The sequence below is a fragment of the Meles meles genome, unplaced genomic scaffold (assembly GCF_922984935.1).
Source record: "Meles meles unplaced genomic scaffold, mMelMel3.1 paternal haplotype, whole genome shotgun sequence".
In the NCBI taxonomy this organism is placed as follows: domain Eukaryota; kingdom Metazoa; phylum Chordata; class Mammalia; order Carnivora; family Mustelidae; genus Meles; species Meles meles.
In genome coordinates, this window is record NW_025721115.1 from 447,932 (window position 1) to 455,914 (window position 7,983).

The following is a 7,983-nucleotide window of genomic DNA, read 5'->3' on the forward strand; positions in this document are numbered from 1 at the left end:
TGAAAGACTCACAGCAAATATCATCCTCAATGGGAAAAAAGTTCACAGCCTTCCCGTTGAGATCAGGAACACGACAAGGATGCCCACTCTCACCACTCTTGTTCAACATAGTATTAGAAGTCCTGGCAACAGCAATCAGAAAACAAAGTGAAATAAAGGTTATCCAAATTGGCAAGGAAGAAGTCAAACTCTCTCTCTTCGCAGATGATGTGATTCTTTATATGGAATACCCAAAAGATGCCACCCCCAAACTACTAGAACTCATACAGCAATTCAGTAACGTGGCAGGATACAAAGTCAATGTACAGGAATCAGTGGCTTTCTTATCCATTAAGAATGAAAATAGAGAAAGGGAAATTAGAGAATCGATTCCATTTACTGTAGCACCAAGAACCATAAGATACCTGGTAATAAACCTAACCAAAGGGGTAAAGGATCTTTACTCGAGGAACTACAGAATACTCATGAAAGAAATTGAAGAAGACACAAAAAAATGGAAGACTGTTCCATGCTCTTGGATTGGAAGAACAAACATTGTTAAAATGTCTATACTGCCTAGAGCAATCTATACTTTTAATGTCATTCTGATCAAAATTCCACGGGTATTTTTCAAAGTGCTGGAGCAAATAATCCTAAAATTTATATCAAATCAGAAGAGACCCTGAATTGCTTAGGAAATGTTGAAAAACAAAACAAAAAAAAAAAAATTGGCAGCATCACGTTGCCTGATTTCAAGCTTTACTACACACTGTGATCACCAAGGCAGCATGGTACTGTCGTAAAAACAGACACATAGACCAGTGGAACAGAGTAGAGAACCCAGATATGGACCCTCAACTCTATGTTCAAATAATCTTTGACAAAGCAGGAAAAAATATCCAGTGGAAAAAAAGACAGTCTCTTCAATCAATGGTGCTGCGAAAACTGGATATGTTGACAATATGTTGATACGTTGATATGTTGAACAACAGCGATATGTTGAACAACAGCGATATGTTGAAGAATGATGCTCGACCATTCTCTTACACCGTACTCAAAGATAAACTCGAAATGGATAAAAGACCTCAACGTGAGACAGGAATCCATCAGAAACCTAGAGGAGAACATAGGGAGTAACCTCTTTGATATCAGCCACAGAAACTTCTTTCAAGATATGTCTCCAAAGGCGAAGGAAACAAAAGCAAAAATGAACTTTTGGGACTTCATGAAGATCAAAAGCTTCTGCACAGCAAAGGAAACAGTCAACAAAACAAAGGGGCAACCCACAGAATGGGAGAAGATATTTGCAAATGACAGTACAGACAAAAGGTTGATATTCACGATCTATAAAGAACTCCTCAAACTCAACACACAAAAAACAGATAATCCTATCAACAAATGGGCAGAAGATATGAACAGACACTTCTCCAATGAAGACATACAAATTGCTATCAGACACATGAAAAAATGTTCATCATCACTAGCCATCAGGAGATTGAAATTAAAACCACATTGAGATACCATCTTACACGAGTTAGAATGGCCAAAATTAGCAAGACAGGAACAAAGTGTTTTGGAGAGGATGTAGAGAAAGGGGAACCCTCTTACACTGTTGGTGGGAATGCAATTTGGTGCAGCCACTAGGAGAACAGTGTGGAGATTCCTTAAGAAATTAAAAATAGAACTTCCCTATGACCCTGCAATTGCACTTCATATTTCTTAAGTTAAATACACAGTCACCATAACATTGCATATTTCTTGTACTGTATGTTACTTAATTTTGGCTTTGTGATGGGGGTATTGCTGTTTCTAATGTTGTTTCCCAGTAATGCGTTGCTTAGTAATTAATGATGGTAAAATTTTTGTCCAAGATTTAGCAAACATCCACACGGGATTTATAAGAATCACTTCATTTGATAGCTGTTGCATCTCAATTTTTATTGAATGTAATGGATAAGATCTCATTTTATTTATGTTTTTAATAAGACAGTATTTTTGTTTATTTTTTGTATTTAATTTTTTTTTACTTTATTTTTCCACTGTACGAAGATTCATTGTTTATGCATCACACCCCATGCTCCAAGCAACGCCTGTCCTCCTTAATACCCACCACCAGCTAGTTTTAAAAGACAGGAAGATTTAGGTTAATTGGTGAGTTAACTGTGTTGAAGTGTTATCTCCAGTGTTCTTCGATTAGCCTTTACAGTACATAAGGAGTGGTCATTTATAGATCTTTAACTTTTCTTTTTTGTATGCGGATACCTTTCAGATCAGCTAGAGGTGATTTCTGTAAGTAATTATTTTAGTTAAGTTTCATCGTGGTTCTCCGACGTGGCTGCATTCAACTCTTTTTACTCTCAAATGTAACAGCTTCAGTTCTGTCTTTGAGAACAGCCTCCCCTCATGTGCTAGCGTCCTCATGGTAACATACTCTCTCATGGTAACAAGACGGATTAGTTTCCCTAAACATAAAATGAGAGTGTGTAGAACTTATCATGTCATAAAACCCTTCTACCTCCAGTTCTGTGGCTACATGATTATGATTTGTGAAAATAAGTGCATAGACTTCCTTATGCATACTTTGAATCCTAGTCATTCTTAACTACTTGCAGTGTCCTGGGAATACTGTACTCTCACGTTGGCTCAGCTGTCACTTCCTTCAGGTGCGCCTCTAGCCCATTAGAGATAACATCCAGGCTTCTGGAGCATTTCACTGTAAGCACTCCTGCCCCTGATTTGACATCACCATCTATGCCATGCTCACTTGTGGGTCCCTGCTACTTAAAATGACATTTTGTACATAACTTGTGTTCAATTATGATTTGTTGGCTGAATTGGTGACTGAATAAGTGACTCCATGTCCAGACTAGAGCAGATCTTAGTAAGTTTGCAAAATTTAGTAATTTCTTAAGTTTCTGTCTTTCCTGCCCTCCTGTAGGTAGTCAACACATGAGAGACTATCCTTGTTCATCAGTATTATTGGTGAAATTCTGGCTAGGGAGAAAGGCAGAGTCCTTTTGACAAAGTGACTCTGAGTTATTGTTAGGAAGTTTTTTTCATGCAGCAAAATACCCCACAAACTCATATATCTGATCTAGAAATACCACACTTATTGGCATTCTCACTGTATTTCTTCACTGTTTACTCAGGGTGAGATTCAAGTCATACAGATTCAAATCATACAGAGATTCAAGTCATACAAAGTTTCCCCCCAGAAAATCACTTGTTTTGTTTTGATAGGTACCACCCTGTAGAAGTTATGGAGAAATGTCTCTGCTTTTGTTTGAAGTTGCCATCTGTTAGCACTTTTCAGTTGATATTCACCTATTACCATCCCCACATCCAAATTACTTGATTGTGTGTGTGCTCTTTGCAAGACTTTGTGCTAGAGACTAATATAATTTCCCTCTTTGATATCGGCTCCCTGCTGCTAAGAGGACAGGCAGGGAAGCATTGTGGTGCCACAGGAAGGGCTGGGGCTTTAGCTGCATTCCCATGCCAGCTATCCATCCTTTCTGTGTGACCTTGGAAAAATCACCTAATCTCTGAGTCTCAGTGGTTTCCTCTGTAAGGTTTAAATCTAATGCTTGCATCACAAAATACAAAGTGGGAAAATTCTTAGAAGATTGACTTTGTTATTATTCGTTGCCTCTTTCCTTCCCTGAGATACATTTCATTTTCAGGCCTTAAACCTCCTGACTCATCCAGCAAAGTCAAATTTGTTAGTGAAGAGTTCCTACTTCATCATTATAGCATTGTGTAACCAGAAGAAAATCATTGAGCCTGGCTTCTTATGTGGTGAACATTGAGTCAAAGATTGGCTCTAGGGGCGCCTGGGTGGATCAGTGGGTTACGCCGCTGCCTTTGGCTCAGGTCATGATCTCGGGGTCCTGGGATCAAGTCCCGCATTGGGCTCTCTGCTCAGCGGAGGGCCTGCTTCCCTTCCTCTCTCTCTCTCTGCCTGCCTCTCTTGTGATTTCTCTCTGTCAAATAAATCTTTAAAAAAAAAAAAAAGATTGGCTCTAGGTCACACAGTTGATTAATAGACTTAGAGATGGGATTGGAAATGACAGTCCTCTGGTTTTGATGGTGTATTCTTTGAATCGTTCAAACAGAATGACTATGGTCTAGAGTCTAAGAGCATGGATTCTTGAGCCAGATTGCCAGGTGTGACTCGTGATACTGGTCCTTACTAGCTTTATGATGTTGTAAGGTTCTAAACCAGGAATACTTAGCTATCTCTTAAGATTGTAAGGACAGCTCAGTGGGTCTTCCATATGAAAATTCCTTAATGGAATCACCAGCATGTAATCAGTGTTCTGTGTATGACGGTTATTGTTAGTAGTAGTCATACTATTAGTATTGCTAGTAGTAGCAGTAGTAAAAACAGAAGTAGAAGTAAATAGAACATAGGAAAACTGTCTGAACCCCAGGGCAAATTAGAAATAAAAAGGATGAAAGATGCAATCTAGAAGCTAAACTGAACTCTAATATTAAATTTATTTTATAAGATAATCATATTTATGGATCTGGCCTGATGCAATATTGACTCAGGACATCTGGTATTTATACTTGGTAGACCCTGTCAACTCCTCAGATCTCCCTAAGCAGAAGTTCAAAGTATGTGTGGAATGATTCTGGGAATTAAGGGGCTAAGACAAGGGGATTGACGTGGTTTGCTTGACCCCTCCAGAATAAGGGTCTCTAGGAGAGCCATATGTGCCAATGCTATGAATCAAGATGAGACACATATAGAATTGGCCACTTTGGGATAAGGATGCTAAGATGAGTGAGCCACATCCGAAGGTGTTGGATATCTAGGACAAGCAGCTGTTTGCTGGCTGGCTTCTGCTTCCTTTTGGACAGATCACTCCTGTTGTGTATGGCTACACACACACACACACACACACACACACACACACACCCCACGCAAAAGCACACACACTAACATTACCTTACCTAGAATATCCCCCATTGTGTTCTATGCACTTCTCATTACCCCATTTCCTTTTCTTCTATGTTATTTTATCATTATAACTTTAATACTCATCTAACACATCATCCTTCCATATGCAAGGAGTAGAGTGCATTTGTACTCTGGAGTGTTTTACTAAGAAGAGTGGCCACGTCTACTTTCATAACAGAATAAAAAACCACCTCCACTTGTGATTATTCAGTGTGAAATTCCCAGACAGGATAACTGGAATGAATTGAATGACCTCAAAAAGGCCATTCTCATACCGAGGAGCCTAAGACAGTTATGGTAACAGTTAGATATAATTTACAGGAATGGACAGTTACTAGACTTTCTTTTGGAACTCTGTATACCTTCTATATCATGATACAGATTCTTTGTACAAGATTTTGAAATAAAATTTTGAATTTTAGAGGAATTATTTAAAAATCCTTAATAGCTTTTCTTTTTTTAAGATTTATTTATTTATTTATTTGACAGAGAGAGATCACGAGTAAGCAGAGAGGCAGGCAGAGAGAGAGGAGGAAGCAGATTCCCTGCTGAGCAGGGAGCCTGATGTGGGGCTCGATCCCAGGACCCTGAGATCATGACCTGAGCTGAAGGCAGAGGCTTAACCCACTGAGCCACCCAGGTGCCCCCCTTAATAGCTTTTCAAGTCACAAATAAACTGCATAGACACATTGTCTTAGAAGAAAATCTGTGCGGATACTCATCATTGTGCTGCCTTGTACTCTATGCCAGCCGGCTCTGCAGGAGGCCTCTTCCTACAGTTAGGGACCATGCATCCATTGGTTTTCATGGAGAGACGCATAGATAATTCAGGGTGTGTGATCAGAAGAACACAAAGTAAGATTAGATACCTGAAGATTGCCAGTGGCCTGCAAGGCCTTTCCTTGTGAGGGACATTTTCCAAAGGTGTAAAATTCGATTGCAATGGAAAGAGATACCGATTGCTTTATAACGTGACAAAGTTGGCAAATTTTTACCAAAATAGAAGTTATTGCTTTTTTTAAGGAAAAAGGCTTTCAGACCCACAGATCACCTTATTCTTTTCAAACTACTTTTCATCTTCTTGAAAAATAATCTGATACATCTGTTCCTGGTATGTTGTGCTGTTTTCCTATGTCATGATGCTGCGAAGGCATCATTAGAAGATTATATTAAGAATCTCCACTTTCTAGTGGATATTGATAGTCAAATTAATTTATTTTTGCACTTGCAGATCAATGTATCCATTTAATTTCTTCTTTGCAACTATAGCTTAATTTCCTAACTACAGTTATGATTCAGTTTCATCTTTCATATTGGCACCAGGAAAGCACTGACTGTCTCAATATTGATATTTACTTCCCCTTCCACACCCCTCTCCACAGGGATGGCCACTGTCCTCAAACATCCTTACTCTACAGGACTAGGTCCTCCCTTCCCCTGTGCCCCTTGAAAGCTAGGATTCCTCAGAGGAGCTTTAAAATTCCATTGCTGACCTTCCCTCAAACCCTGAAAAAGGACTTAGGAGGTAGGTGGGAGAATAATTGTCCTATGATCAAGAAGATTCATAGAATGTTGGTTAAGAAAGTATAAACCCTGCAGCCATCCTACCAGGGTAGAATCTGGCCCTGCTTCTTAACAAGACAGAAAACTTTGACAAGTTCTTTAACCTCTGCAGGGCCTGCTTTCCTCATCTATAAAATGAGTATAAGCTCATAGGGACTTCAGAGAATTGATAATATAATGTATCTGGATCACTGTAAGTATTATGTAAGATCTTTATTAAATAAAACTGTTGAAATACATAAATCCTTGCTCTGCCCTGTCACATGGGGCATAATTTTCTTAGCATTCCATGTTTAGGCCTTGTTTTATCAGCTTGACTATCTGCTTTGTGAGTGAAGGAACCATGTCTTCTGTTCTTCATATCTTCATGTTCAGGAGTGGGTATAGAACAGAGACTGTAATATTCACTGAGCTGAATGAGTGAGTCGTTTCACTTCCAGCTAAGTAGGACAGCTCTCAGTTGGAGTGGAAATAAGGGTAAGAGTCCACTACTGCCTGGGAAAGTAACAGAGCCAGTATCAGAAAACCACAAAAAGAAGTATCATTTCTGGAGTGACTGGCCATTTAATGCATGTGATGTAATGCTCACGTGTATACAATATCATCTGTACTATGAGTTCCTGCCTCTGGTTCTCTGATGTATAGCTTCTGGTGTATTGAGAAGACACAGAGAATGGATCTTGTTCCTGTTCAATCAGTGTTTGACATTGGTAGAGTCACCTAGCCTTCCTGCAACAAAGGACTGTTTAGTCATCTGTCAGTGGCAGGGAGGAGGGGAGAGTGAGTTTGACTACATCATTTATGTACTTCTCCCATCAGTCGTCAACTTCTCAGTTTTGTTTTATACGGATTGTAGCTTCATCACATGGAGAACAGAAAATGGCATGACTGTTCCTTGCAAAACTTTTTATCACAAGGTTTGCATCCCCAGGAGTGTGTCCTTGGTCCTACTAAGGACTCCGAATCCCATCTATCCATTCATTGAAAAGGTCAAGCATTCACTTGTGTGGGATCTTTGGTTTCCTTATTGATAGAATGTTATTTTGGTAGCTGGCCTCCATAATGACCCTAGTGATTCCCACCTCCTGGTAGTCACACTCTTGTCCAATGCCTTCCCACACTGATCAGAACTGATCTGTGTAACCAGTAGAATATTGCAAAAGTGATGGTGTATCACTTGTAAGATTAAGGCCGAGCTTCTGACTTAATTGTTGTCACACTCTGTCTCTCTGATCTCTTGTTCTGTGGAAAACAGTGTCCTGAACAGTCCTATGTAGAGGCCGATAGGGGAGGAACTGAAGCCTCCAACCTGCAGCCATATGACTGAGCTTGGAATCCGGTATTCCAACCCCAGCCAAGTTTTCAGCGATTGCAGCCCCAACTTGACTGCAGCCTCCTAAGGGATCTGAGCCAGGACTAGCCAGCTAAGCCACTCACTCTTTCCTGACCAGTACAAACTGTGTGAGACAATACAT